At 43.4% G+C, this 12,218-nt stretch overlaps 1 protein-coding gene across 1 annotated transcript in view; it reads left to right on the top strand.

The window, feature by feature from the left end:
• ARRDC1 (arrestin domain containing 1) overlaps positions 1 to 12,218 on the top strand; it is an 80,674-nt gene that overhangs the window by 1,003 nt on the left and 67,453 nt on the right. The gene's annotated exons all lie outside the window — the stretch shown is intronic.

Genomic DNA, 12,218 nt, shown 5'->3' with positions numbered 1-12,218 from the left:
GGGCTAAGACCGGGATGCATTAAAGTTCATGTGTGTGAAATGGCAGACGTCCCAATATTTTTGACAATATAATGTATATGTCCCCCAGTTTTCTTCCAGACCTCAGTATAGTACTTTATACTGTGTTTTGGCCCAGCGCCAACATCTAAAGTATTTGTATAAAAAGCAGAGCTGTTTGATTGAGTGCCGTTGGGCAGACTCTGGAGCTGGGAGACATTTTGTGAGTTGAGGCAGCATTGAGTCTGACACTGGAACTCAGACCAGGTAAATTCTTGGAATTCTTTTCCCGGATGAAGCTGTATGAAGATGAGAACATTCCGGGCATTGCACAGAGTTCTGCCTCATCTTTATGGCATAGAGAAGATCTTTGAGTCATTGTGAAGAAATGTTACAGATCAGAGAAGCATCAGGAATATCAGGAGTCTGTGCAGGAGTGCGGCTGGTGTCTGAGGGACGGCTCCGCCAGGACCTGATAGGTCAGCTTTGTGTGGACATGTGTTGCTCTTCCTGAATGGATTCCTCATGATACCGACTTCCCATGTGGGGGGTCTGTGACACCATCCTCATGATACCGACTTCCCATGTGAGGGGTCTGTGACACCATCCTCATGATGCACGGACTTCTCAGGTGTGGGGGGGTCTGTGACACCATCCTCATGATGCACGGACTTCTCAGGTGTGGGGGGGTCTGTGACACCATCCTCATGATGCACGGACTTCTCAGGTGTGGGGGGGTCTGTGACACCATCCTCGTGATACAGACTTTCCAGGTGTGGGGGGTCTGACACCATCCTCATGATGCACGGACTTCTCAGGTGTGGGGGGGTCTGTGACACCATCCTCGTGATACAGACTTTCCAGGTGTGGGGGGGTCTGTGACACCATCCTCATGATGCACGGGACTTCTCAGGTGTGGGGGGTCTGTGACACCATCCTCGTGGCCTCAGGAGAAGGATGAGGACAATGACATCTCACCATTGGTGAAGGCATGGCAGGTAATCCAACCTCACCCCAAACCAAAATAACTTTGCGTGCTGTAGCCACACAGTGTTCTGGATTTTGCCTTTGTATAAATACACTGGGGGGGGGGGGGGGGGGGGGGGCTCTGCCATTGTTGGCCGCCTCCAAAAAAAAAAAAAAAAAAAAGAAAATGCTATTTGCTTGGCTGTCTCTGGTTTTAGTATATCTGAATCTGTGGCTGAGAACCAATTTAGAAGAATCCAAATGATGTCAGGACTCCGGATCTGTGTACTTGTTGATCAGCGACTCAAAGTACTAAAGCCAAAGAATCATCATGACAGCCAGGAATCTAGCATCTTCAGAAGACGAGGTTGGCAGTGATGGCCTTCATGTACCGGTTTCCTCTTTCCAGTCCCTTCACCTCTGGGGATATACTAGGCCTCTCCTTCTGTCCAGCCTTCCCCCTCCTGCTAATCCAGATTACAGCTGCTGCGGCTGGATCCTCGCCCTCTTGTCACCTCCTGCTGCCCAGAGAAGGAGATAATCGCCATCGCCCTCCTATTGAGAGCGGACACAGTGCAGGGTGCCAGGAGCAGAGGTGCCCCCTCCCTATCTGCCCCATCCAGGAGCAGAGGTGCCCCCCCCTATCTGCCCCATCCAGGAGCAGAGGTGCCCCCCCCCCCCTATCTGCCCCATCCAGGAGCAGAGGTGCCCCCCCCCCCCTATCTGCCCATCCAGGAGCAGAGGTGCCCCCCCCCCTATCTGCCCCATCCAGGAGCAGAGGTGCCCCCCCCCTATCTGCCCCATCCAGGAGCAGAGGTGCCCCCCCCCCATCTGCCCCATCCAGGAGCAGAGGTGCCTCCACACCATCACCCTCCTCGCTTATTGTCAGTGCAACCCTGTGCAGGGTGTAGAAGCGGAGGCGCCCCTCTGCCACCCGCCCCGTCCAGGAGCGGAGGCGCCCCTCTGCCACCCGCCCCGTCCAGGAGCGGAGGCGCCCCTCTGCCACCGCCCCGTCCAGGAGCGGGAGGCGCCCCTCTGCCACCCGCCCGTCCAGGAGCGGAGGCGCCCCTCTGCCACCCGCCCCGTCCAGGAGCGGAGGCGCCCCTCTGCCATCACCCTCCCCTTTTTATTGTCAGGGCAGGTCTGTGTAGGGTGTCAGGAGCGGAGTCGCCCCCCTCCATGGAGAAGCTATCTGAGCTCACCTGGAAGTGTCGTCATTGGATATTAATGTGCTCAGACTGGTTGTGGCCTGAACTCGCCTGTCCTCACACATCCATACTGAACCGTGGCAGCTCCAAACTTTGGAGTCACTTTTTTTTTGCCTTTTTTTAAAACCTAAATATTGATCATTTCCGCAATAAGTAAATTCATGTGCGTTATCACCCAGTAATGGCACAGTGGTGTAGTGGTTAGCACTCTCGCCTAGCAGTAAAAAGGGTTTGAATCCCAACCAGGACACTCCCTGCCTGGAGTTTGCATCTCCTCCCTGTGCAAAAAGAAAGTGAGGCGCTAATTACTGCAAACAATGTATCAAAGTACTCCAAACAGTGACGATCTGATAAAATGATGAATACTGTAAAGAAAGTAATAATGAAGTGACGATGTGTAAATAGCAGCATTATATGCAATGCTTACCCCAGATCAGAAATCAGTGTTTTGTTTTTGTTTTTGTTTTTTTTGTTTTTTGTTTTCTTTACTCATTTGTTGTTTTCACATCCAGTAGACACATTACGTGAATTGGGATCGATTTCACATTTATGTATGTTGCTTTTAAAGCGGAGCTCAACCCTAAAGTTTAACTTCCGCTCATCGGATTCCCCCCCCCTCCCCCCCCATCCTGTGCCACAATTGGCACCTTTCAGGGGGAGGGGGGGTGCAGATACTTGTATGCTACAGGTATCTGCACCCACTTCTGAGCATAGATAGCTCAAAATATCCGCAAATGATTGCCCCCCAACTCGCGCATGCGCAGTAGGGAACCGGGCAGTGAAGCCGCAACGTTTCACCTCCCAATTCCCCAACCGAGGATGGCGGTTGGGGCAGCCGAGAAACGAGCGATTGCTCATCATCTGTGCCGACATCGCTGGACCCCGGGACAGGTAAGTGTCCATTTATTAAAAGTCAGCAGCTGCAGTATTTGTAGCTGCTGGCTTTTACATTTTTTTTTTTTTTTTAAGGTGGAGCTCCGCCTTAAGTGCTTCTTGCTGTGCTTTTTTTTGGTGTGTTTTTATTTTTTTTAACCGCGATTTGTGCAGTGCACGTTTATTTGGGCGCAAATTTGTTTGGCAGATTAAACACAATTGTAGTAAAAACACACTACATACAGGCGGTACCATCTACCATTGTACCCCATAGAGATGAAGGGGGCTGTGCCGCAACTCTAATGCAATTGTGTCCCCTGGATGCGGTTGTGGCTCAGAAAAGAAATGAACTGTTAAGTCAAGGAACGGGAAGTGTCTAGCTGAACCTTGCTTCTTTGTATGTGTGTGTATGTATGTATGTATAAAATTTTAAGCAGTTCTGTAGCTAAGGCCGGCCATACATTATACAATTTTTTTTTTTTTTTCCTTGTACGCTTTCCTTTTTAGATTTAATAAAATCATGAGGTCAACCCTAAACACCTTTAATTTGTATGCAATCAGGCAGGGCCTTGCATTACACAGTTGAAGGTGAATGTAAAGGAAATTGTATAATGTATGGCCAGCTTAAGTGGTTATTGCTTTGGTGTGCAGTACTGAGAACCTGGGTTCAGATCCCAGCAGTGAAAAATATTTGTAGGGGATCTGTATATTATAGTTGCATAGTTAGTAAGGTTGAATAAAGACACCAGTCCGTCCAGTTCACCCTGAGTGAGTGTCTACAATTTTTTTCACCATGAAAATCGGGTGCAAATAACGTGTGCGTGTTACGCAATACAAAAATTTTTATTTATTTTTTTCCTGAAACTTCCCTCTTAAATGAATGTGCGTGTTATACGCCGATAAATACGGTACCTACTGAATCCACACTAATTAAAAAAATATATACATTTTTTATATATATATACATTTTATATATATATATATATATATATATATATATATATATATATATATATATATATATATATATATATATATATATATATATATATATATTATAAAAATCTATTAAAAAAAAAATTTCATTCTATATTACTTCATAGTTACATAGTTAGGAAGGTTGAATAAAGACACCAGTCCATCCAGTTCTACCTTGAGTGTCTACAATTGTCCCTATCCCTGTACATTGCACACTCACATCGGTCCCTACCCTCAAGGAGCCCACAATCCAAGGTCCCCATTCATATACTAGGGCCAATATTGGACAGAAGCCAATTAACTTACCTGCATGTCTTTTGGGGTGTGGGAGGAAACCGGAGTACCCGGAGGAAACCCGCACAGCCACAGGGAGAACATGCAAACCCCAGACAGGTGGTGTCATGGTTGGGATACGAATCGGCGACCCTTTTTAATGCTAGGCGAGGGTGCTAACCACTACACTACTGTGCCGCCCAAGAAATGGCGAATGAAAATGGTGATCTCATCAATCGGGAGGATGTATATTCTTCCCGTGTTGATGTGGGATTCCACCTACATCTGGAAACCTGGAGCCATATTGATGTGCCTCCTTTGCGGTTGGGACTGATGTCGGAGGTCTGTGTATGAAGCGGTATTTGTTGATGTTTTATATCGGTAATGTGCAGATGATGCATTATATTGTGGGGATGACAGATGTTTGTGAGTAAAGCATTGTATGTACACATTCATGAACTTCTGATCACCAACCGACCGTTATCCAGAGTAGAGGCAGTGCATTCAAAAAGAATGATGCCAAGTGTGTTTCCCATTTATTGAGACTTTACAGGTCTGCCTGAATAACGTCCGACTCCTGACATGTCAATATACAGCAACCATATCAATTTTTAGAAAGCTTGCTCATTCATTATTAAAAAGCAGTCAATCAGCTCCAGTGACTTTGCTGAGATGGTGTTGTCAGCTTCAGGCGAGAGTATACATTTCTCCTCTTTCGCTGATCGCTCCAGACTGTACAGTGTAATTTTACAGTCCCTATAACAGCGCATGTAGAAATTCGAGTGAGAGGCTTCAGCAGGGCTGTTGTGTGTCAGACATTTGTGTACACAGCCAAGAACTGTACAGACACCAGGATTTCCTTCATTGTTTTATCTTAGACAGCATCTTGGAGCAAGAAGTAGAAACTGACCCTGGATGGTGCTTGAATGAAAATGGCGATCTCGTCAATCGGGAGGACGCGTTTCTCCTCTCTTGATGATTACTCAGACTATATACTGTAGCGTTTGCAGGCAAGGTGAGAGACTGCAGCAGCGGCTGATGTGCGTCAGACATTTGTATACACAGCCAAGGCCTGCACAGTCGCCAGGATTTCCATGTTGTGTCATGTCTTGGGGCAGCATACCCCATATACACAAAAATGCAGCATATTCTGTTTTCTAAAAAAATAAAAAAATAAAAGTTCTGAGCTGCAGGACAAAGAGCTGAGCTAGCCACATAATGAATTGAACTGCGTTTTATTTATTTTTTCTTATAGGGAAATCTCCTTGTTTCTGCAGGAAATTGGCTATGGGTAGGCTGCTGTGGCTCTGATGGATGTCTTTGAGAGGTCAAATATATCTATACACACAAAAAAAAATGCATGTGTGTATGTATTATATATATAATATATATATATATATATATATATATATATATATATATATATATATATATATATATATATATATATATATATATATATATATATATATATATATATATATATATATATATATATATATATATTGAATTTTTTTTGTGTGTATAGAACGTCTTTGAGATGTAAAAACATATACACACCATTTATTTTATTTTTTTCACAAAATATATATATATATTTAGTTTATCATTATTTTTTATGTATGTATAAAAAAAATTTACATTACACACAAAAAATGATAAACCAAATGTATATATTTTGTTAAAAAATTTAATAAATAAAATGATGTGTGTATGTTTTTTACGTCACTGAGACGTTAATTTTTTTTTTTTTTTTATTAATATATCTATACACACATACAAAAAAAATAAAATAAAATAAAAAATATGATATACATTTTGAGATATATATAATTTTGTTAAAAAAAAGTATTTATTTAGTTTATCTTTTTAGTTTAGCATTATTTGTGTGTGTGTGTGTGTGTGTATGTATGTATAAAATTCTCCACAAATAATGCTAAACTATATATATTTTGTTGTTTAAAAAAAAATTAAACTAAATACTTTTTTTAACAAATGTATATCATATATTTTATTATTTTTTTTATTTTTTTGTGTGTGTGTATAGATATATCAATTATTTTTTTTTTTTGTGCGCATGCATATATACTTAAAAAATCCAGTGTGATTTTTTTCATTTGTTTTGGAGCATTTCTCTAATGACATCGTCTGGTCTGAGCCCTCATCGCGTTTCAAAGAACTTTTCACAAGAGCTTTTTGAGAAGTGAAAGTGTGTTTTGTAAGAAGATAAATACAACACACCGAGCCGCGCCTTCATTGGCCCGTGTTTCATGCTATAAAATGTGTACAGAAATATCCCTAAAGAGTCCGGGGAGTGAGACCTCCCATTGATATGAGAACGCGCGGCTCGGTTGGTTAGGCAGCAGCTGTAGTTGAGGCTCCTGGGAGATGTCCAGACCTGTTCCAGTAGATGGTTAGCTGTGGGACTCAGTGGTTGAGTTCCTGTACTGTGAATCATCAGGCCAGCGGGCTTCTGACCTGCGTCGGTGGTCTTCGGTGTCCAGGGTCCGGAGACAGCTGAGATATTTGTTCTTTATTCACTAATTTGTATGAATATGTCGTTCCTAAAGTGTTCCGGCAATGAAGATCAAGTCATCACCCCCCCCCCCCCCCCCCCCACAATAGGCTCCCTCTAAACCTTGCATGTAGCTTGGCTTTCCAGGAGCCCCATAATCCAGAGCAGTTCGTTATGCAGTTCGTTATGCAGTTCGTTATGCAGTTCGTTATGCACATATTTGACTTCCATTTAGGAAGTCAACCCTTTGGCCCAGACCCCCTCGCCTACTTCATTCTTTGTTGGACCATTACAGGATATCAGGGAGAACAACCCCCTATTTTTAGGACTTTTACGGCACGTATACAATTTCAAGTTTTAAAATATAACAAAATGTATTACACACAAAATATAAATGTATGTTGAACACAACAAGAGAACATGTATAATAATCAAAGCACAATTAAAAATGCATGCAAATGATATCCGTAATAGTAATGACAATCATAGATAGAAGGTCACCCATATAACAAGAAGTAGGCCACGATGCTCAAAGACCCTACGTGTTTCGGAGCAATCTTGGTCTCCTTTATCAGGGGTGTATAGAGCACAAAGGGCACATTATCTGGTGGAGGGCATAAATAACAAAATGTGAATAGAATAGACACAAGTATAGGGGAAGACCAGGATACATGAAAATATGGTTTCAGATTAGTTACATGGAAAATTAGAGAGACGTTTGCTCGTGTTTTTTGTTTCTTTTAATTACCTTCATTACATGCATCTGTCTCTGTAATTTTCCATGTAAGTAATCTGAAACAATATTTTCAAGTTGTGTCTATTCTATTAACATTTTATCCCCTTCCCGCCGAGCGTACGCAGATCTGCGTACTCGGCTTCCGGGGGGTATACCAGGATGATGCCCGCACCTGCAGGCATCATCCCGGTACCGTTTTTTACAGCGGGCGATTAGCTTTCCAGCCATAACAACCGATGCGGCTGTTATGCCGGAGGAGCGGGAGGGGACGTCCCCCCCTCCCGCCGCCTCTCGCCGCTGTTACCGGTGCTCCCGCTCGATCGGGAGCACCGATTCCCTGTCCGCCGCCTCCGGCTGCTGCGGAGGAACTGGAACGAAGCCGTAATCGGCTTCGTTCCAGTCTCCTCATCGTAAACACGGAAGCGACGTCATGACGTCACTTCCTGTTTACTCGGCTGCCAATGGCGCCGGTTTTAAAAAAATATCCGGTATTCAGAATCGCCGTTTTCGGCGATCTGAATACATTGAAGTGTAAAGGAGGGGTGGGGGGTCTTTTAGACCCCCCGATCCCTCCATAAAGAGTACCTGTCACCACCTATTACTGTCACAAGGGATGTTTACATTCCTTGTGACAGCAATAAAAGTGATCAAATTTTTTTTTTTTTTTTTTAACAATTTAGTCGTTTTAAAATAAATAAAATAAATAAAAAAATTAAAAAAAATTTTTCAAAGCGCCCGCCGTCCCCGCGAGCTCGCGAAGCAAAGAAAACGCATACGGAAGTCGCGCCCGCGTATGTAAACGGTGTTCAAATCACACATGTGAGGTATCGCCGCGATCGTCAGAGCGAGAGCAATAATTCTAGCAGTAGACCTCCTCTGTAACGCTAACCTGGTAACCGTAAACATTTTTAAAGCGTCGCCTATTGAGATTTTTAGGTACCGTACTTTGTCGTCAATCTACAAGTGCGCGCAATTATAAAGTGTGACATGTTTGGTATCTATTTACTCGGCGTAACATTATCTTTCACATTACGCAAAAAAATTTGGGCTAATTTTACTGTTTTTGTTTTTTTTTTATTCATGAAAGTGTCCCTTTTCCCAAAAAGTTGTGTTTAAAACACCACTGCGCAAATACCGTGTGACATAAAATATTGCAACAATCGCCGTTTTATTCTCTAGAGCCTCTGCTAAAAAAATATATATAATGTTTGGGGTTCCAAGTAATTTTCTAGCAAAAAATATGGATTTTAACTTGTAAACACCAAATTCCAAAAATAGGCTTAGTCATGAAAGGGTTATTTATGCCCTCCACCAGAAAATGTGCCCTTTGTGCTCTATACACCCCTGATAAAGGAGACCAAGATTGCTCCGAAACACGTAGGGTCTTTGAGCATCGTGGCCTACTTCTTGTTATATGGGTGACCTTCTATCTATGATTGTCATTACTATTACGGATATAATTTGCATGCATTTTTATTTGTGCTTGGATTATTCTACATTTTCTCTTGTGTTCAACATACATTTATATTTTGTTTTAAAACTTAAAATTGTGTACGTGCCGTAAAAATTCCTAAAAAATAGAGGGTTGTTCTCCCTGATTTGCTGTTTATAGAGGATGTGGCACAACACTACCGCACACAAATGCCGAGTCATCATTTGATTCGGCCATTACAGGATAGTCACTGAAATGAATGGCCTCGCTGAACAATAATCGGGGTGTAGATCAGACTCGAAACCTTGAAATAACCTTTCAGTCTCGGGGAACCCCTGTTAAAAAATGGCTATATCTACAACTCGTGATACATTGGTGTGATGGTCAGTGGAAGAGTGTTCCTCACATCTGTGTTCTTGGGGAAGAATTTCCCCCTACAGATAGCTAAAAAGATCATTGGTGTCAGTAGGAACTTGTCTTATGCCGCGTACACACGACCAGACTTATGTCCGACAGACTTTCGAAGGAGTTCTGCCGGAGTTCTGACAGAGTTCTGATGGACTTTCCGAATGAACAGACTTGGCCACACACAATCACACCAAAGTCCGATGGATTGGAACGTGATGACGTACAACTGGACTCGAATAAGGAAGTTCATAGCCAGTAGCCAATAGCTGCCCTAGCGTCGGTTTTTGTCCGTTGGACTAGCATACACACGAGCGGATTTTTCAGTAGGAACTGGGTCCGGCAGAGTTCTGGCCGGAAAAATTTGAAACATGTTCCATTTCTAAAGTCTGTCAGACTTTTGCGAATCAAAAGTTCGTTGCAGCCCACACACGATCGAATAGTCTGCCGGAATCATTCCGTCAGACTTTTGATGTTGAAAAGTCCGGTTGTGTGTACGGGGCATTAGAGGCAAAAAAATGGTCATTGATCAAGGAACCCCTAGCAACCATCGCAGGAACCCTGCTTGAGAAACCCTGGTGTAGACCATAGCCAAGTTAGGCAATCCAAACTTTGTACCAAAAAACTTTCCTAGGCTCAAGAATACAATGGTGTGTGGTCATGTGACCAAGTGCCTAGGCTTTCTGCACAAATGCATGTTCATATGATTCAAACCTGCATGGCTGTGTAACATTTTGTTCCTAAGAACACGCGTTTGAAAATCACAGCAAGGAGGATGATCATTAAAATAATTGGAGGTGCTTTAACAAACTGAGATCAACATGATGAGAAATGGAACTGCCATTCTTGGGTCAAAAAGGTTCTCCTCTTGAACGAGGTTCCCTTTCAGAACCAAGAAAATCTGGTCCACCATAGAACAGTCTTATAAGTAAGTTTGATGCCCACCCTAGTCATCTTCCTTCTGTCTCTGTAGGTCCTTCACTGTCTCCTGTCAGCAATGAAACATTCCTGTCTGTATGTGATACATTGTATGAGATGATCTCTTTACTGAAGGAGTAACAATACATGACTGTGTCTTGTGTAACAATCGCAAAGTGGTTGTAACAAGTGGTGTATTTTTGGTTTTGTGGTGTGCTTTTTAAAGAGGCTGGAACGGGACAAATTTTTAGATGGGGCGCCCGATTTTAGCCTTGTTGAGGACCAAGACTAAAATCGGGCGCCCCATCTAAATTTGTCCCGTTCCAGCCGCTTTAAAATTGCATACGCCTATACAACAGCAGCAAATGATGAAAAATTTTGCAATCTGTAGGCGAGGCTTTAAAAGCCTTTACAGGTTACCACTTTGATGTACAGAGGAGGTCTAGTGCTAGAATTACTGCCCGTGATCTGACGTTCATGTTGATACCTCACATGTGTGGGACGATCGCTGTTTGCCTGCATGCAGGACCGACACGCAGTTTTGCCTTTGTATGGGATGATGGGCCCCTTAATGTTCTTTTTTTTTTTTTTATTTAATTTATGCTTCTACATTTCTAAACTGGCGCCAACGGTTACCGAGTAAACCGAAGGTGATGGCTTTGCTTCCGTTTTACTCGTTACGAAAAGCCAATCCTGGCCTTGCTTGGCTGTCCAGCTGGCAGACACACAGGCTGGGCGACAAGAGAGAGGTGCGGGGGGTGGCATCATCATGGCACATGCACCCCCTCCCCTGCAAAATGCTGCTCGAGGCAAATGCCTTGTTAGCCTCGCGGTAGATACACCCATGGTTGTAACCAGTGTTGGTGCGATTTATTTGCTTATTTTTCCTTGCATTCTTCTGCATGAAGCTTCTCAGCAACCCCCTAAATGCATACCTGAGCCTGATCTTGATCCAGCGATGTGCACAGTAGCTGAGGCTCTCGCTCTTCATTGGCTCCCACTGCTGTCAGAGAGCCAGTGACGAGGGAACGGGTGCCAGGCTCAGGAGCGAGCACACGCGAGCGGCCCCATAGCAAGCAGCAGACCCCGAGGAGAGGGAGATTAAAAGAAATGGCAGCGTGAGATTCTTATTAGAATAATGTAATTTTATAGTGCATGTAAAGGTTCAAATCTTGGTTATCAGCTTGGATGGGAGATGACGCAACTACAGGGTTGTCTGCAGTGTGACGGATGAAGAAACCACAAGGCTGTATGAACCTGTCCTATCTCTCTAGCTGGTTACAGGGTGAGAAGATCATATCAGTGATCTGCACAAGAACATTGTGCCTTGTGGCAAAACTTTCGGGTTTGGGGGGGGGGGGTTGGGGGCGCGGTAAAGTGTTTCAGAGGTCCACGCCTCCTTTGTCAAAGGAGGATTGCGGCTACTGTGTGCAAAACCATTGTATAGAGATATAGATATATGTATAATGTTTTAAAACAAGCAGAAAAATCCAACCCAAGACTTTGTTTAGATTTGTAGTAGGGAAGATGTAGAACTTTTTTTATTTTATTTTTTTTATTTATTTTTTTTTTTTTTTGCCCATTTCCCTTTAGTCCTTGTGCTGGAGAGACAGCAGAAAGTAAATCCCTTTTTTCAACAGTTGTCACTGGAACAGATGTCCCCATTACAGGGGAGGACTGGGAACATTTGTCCCGAGCGGCACACACAACCAGGTGGGGCCTGTTTATGGTGGGGACAGTTGTCTGTAGGTTGGAGGGTGCCGACTGAGAGACTCCAGAGCAGTGTGTTTCTCAAACCTTTTTTTCAATCAAGACACCCTTTAAAAATGATGCACAATCTTGAGGCACCCATTCTAATATATAAAAAAAATGAGAAATTCTACGTAATGCAGCAGCATACATAGGACAACTAGCATT

Source organism: Lithobates pipiens, unplaced genomic scaffold (genome assembly GCF_037356315.1).
Source record: "Lithobates pipiens isolate NorthernLeopardFrog02 unplaced genomic scaffold, aLitPip1_a1.2 Scaffold_11, whole genome shotgun sequence".
NCBI classification, from domain to species: Eukaryota; Metazoa; Chordata; class Amphibia; order Anura; family Ranidae; genus Lithobates; species Lithobates pipiens.
The sequence above is the reverse complement of the archived record's forward strand: the minus strand, read 5'-3'. Positions and strand labels throughout refer to the sequence as shown.